The sequence below is a fragment of the Ixodes scapularis genome, unplaced genomic scaffold (genome assembly GCF_016920785.2).
Source record: "Ixodes scapularis isolate PalLabHiFi unplaced genomic scaffold, ASM1692078v2 PGA_scaffold12__126_contigs__length_90152505, whole genome shotgun sequence".
NCBI lineage: Eukaryota > Metazoa > Arthropoda > Arachnida > Ixodida > Ixodidae > Ixodes > Ixodes scapularis.
In genome coordinates, this window is record NW_024609838.1 from 49,441,709 (window position 1) to 49,444,561 (window position 2,853).

General features: G+C 42.9%; 1 non-coding gene across 1 annotated transcript; it reads left to right on the plus strand.

Moving 5' to 3' along the window:
* The first annotated feature begins 364 nt into the window (after positions 1–364).
* On the plus strand, positions 365–437 carry Trnat-ugu. The gene has a single exon. It is a non-coding gene; the product is annotated as a tRNA-Thr (tRNA).
* Positions 438–2,853: the final 2,416 nt, after the last annotated feature.

Here is a 2,853-nt window from a genome sequence, read left to right on the forward strand (position 1 = left end):
CACCCTTGTTGGTGTTCGACTGGTGGCAGCTGATAAAACCCGTTTGCTCTACTGACGTCTAACCCCTGGTTAGCTCAGTTGGTAGAGCGCTCCACTTGTAATGGAGAGGTCTCAGGTTCGATACCCGGACCAGGCGGATTTTTTCGGTCGCTCACCAGTCACCTAGCTGTGTTTGGAGTTTATGTTTGCCCTTTGTCCCTCTTGTTCCGCTTCTCCAGGGATTACTTTCGTCATTCTTGTCCAGCTCGCTTGCAACTTTGCATTTAATTGCATTATAATAATAACTTTAAATTGCAAGCTTCACCCTTGTTGGTGTTCGACTGGTGGCAGCTGATAAAACCTGTTTGCTCTACTGACGTCTAAAGCCTGGTTAGCTCAGTTGGTAGAGCGCTCCACTTGTAATGGAGAGGTCCCGGGTTCGGTACCCGGACCAGGCGGATTTTTTCGGTCGCTCACCAGTCACCTAGCTGTGTTTGGAGTTTATGTTTGTCCTTTGTTCCCCTTCTCCAGGGATTGCTTTCGTCATTCTTGTCCAGCTCGCTTGCACTTTTGCATTTAATTGCATTGTGATGATTATCTGCCTAATTTTTTATTGTATTTTGCCGCTTTCTTTTGTTAACATAGGAGAACAAAATTGCCGGGTAAGCAAAGTGAGTTTGTTTCTCAAATTTAAACTTATTTAGAGAAGCATTGTAGCCGCATATGCGAGTATATCTTGTTGACACCAGAAGTAACCGTCGTAGCTATTACATCAGTGACTCATCGTAGAATGTCAATGTCGGATAGCGTGCCCTACGGGCGCCAGCTCAGACCGCCCTCAAAGTGACTGCTCTCGCAAGCAAACGCCAATCTCTAGCGTGCTCTCACGTGTGATCTTCTCAGAGTCCCTATTAACGTAACAAGTAAGCGTAGCTGCATTACTGAATTATGCGGCTAGATAGAGAAACAATAATTAATCCCGTCCTCCGCACAGCTGGTATTCATGATTCTAACGATCTTTCTTGAATTACCTCCCAGCAACCATAACACATCCAGAGACAGATACCTTTCGGTTTAATACGATGCTGTGACATTTGAGTACATTTTGCATTTGTTACATTACTTTAAGAAGCCGAGGCTAGCGCTACAAGCGCACCAGCCTCCCGCGTCGTCTGCTCCTCGTGCTGCTAAACAGTATAGGCGCGGCAGGCCAATGGGAGAAGTGACGCTTCGTATGAGCGGCGAAACTTCAGCCGTACAGCCCTACAGTGGCCGAACTTCAACGATCTATTCATCTTCGTCGCCATGCCCGCAGTCACCAGCTGTCCTTTATTCATCTATGCGTGTTCTCGTGAGTGTTATTTATGTCCGGCAACGATATGTAGTGACTTACTAAGAAAAAAAAATTAATAATAGCTCTTTATAAAATAATACTACGATGAAACATAGCGTATCAATGAAATGACCTGTCGATGTAACCTCGTTCAATGAACTGATTGCCACCGCCAATGAGAGGCATCTGCCGATAGAATTGCGGGGAAATTAGTTTCTCAGCTGCCGGGGCAAGTGACACTACATCCTAGAATTACCTCGGTTCTTGTTTGCTTTGCAATGTTTTTTTTTCTTCAGTTGTATAAAAGCTTAGCAGTTCCTCTTCACATTTCACAGATCGCTTGCACGTTTATATATTTCTACAGATTAGGTTGTTTGTAATAAACTAGGACATTTGAAAACAATATTCTGTGCCTGTTTTTTTGCCTGTTCTGCAAGCGCCTCTACGAGTACAATTTTCCGAGATGAAACTTGCGGCGCAGGCTAGCTGACGAATGTTCATACCCTTCCTCTTCCCTTGTCTTGTTACTTTTTCTTGTTTTAAGTATCTACCATTTTTTAGCGTGTCTCCTTTATGTTATAACTAGGTTTATCAATTTCGGAACCTCTTAAATAAATTTAAACTTTCAACCTTCCAGACTATACAAATTTAAGGCTAACCAATAATTTTCCTGAATATCCGAAGAGCGCGTTCAAATGTGTGTTGACGTGCCAGGTCGAAGGGGCACCCACATCAAACGGGTACAGTATTAAACCGCTACGGTTTCAAACGGACACTGTTTCAAACGGACACCGGTTCAAACAGATACCATTCCAAACGGGTACCCATATCTGATAATCACGCTTGATCTGAAGGGGTGGACAAGTTTGCCCCCTTTGATTCAAACCGGTCGACCAGTTTTCCACCCGCTTTAATTCTAAATATATTTTTTTTATTTTCATTAGAGTGCACGTTTGTATTTTCCTACAGATAGGCTATATGTAATAAACTTCTGGGAAATTTGAAAACAATGCTTTTTGTGCTGTTTCCCTGCCTATTTGCAAACATCTGTGTCAGTACGTTTTTTAAAGTGTTTTCACCATATAAAAAGCTTCTCCCCGTTGTCATTTTCAGCGCTCGACCTTGCGTGACGCGTTCCACCTTCTTTCTGAGGCAGCAATGACGTGCGTGCTCGGCTATGAATTTGAAAACACTGAAATGGTGCGAGCACATTTTGGTAAAATTCACAGTTTGTTTCTCATATACATATGTAAAGAAGAAACGAACTGATGCAAAAATAAATTATGATCCATATTATATATGCATCCGTTTACTGGGCTCACCTATTTCGCAGTTAAACGCCACTCCGTTTCGACTCACTCCAGATGGTACTGATCTAGGGCTCACGAAAAATTTGCCCCCCTGATATTCGAATAACGTGTTCAAATGTAGGGACACATGTCATGTCAAACGGTTGCCCGTATCAAACTGGCACCCTTTCAAAATGGGAATTTTTATTCAACAGGTACCATTTCAAACGGGTATCGTTTCAAACAAGTACC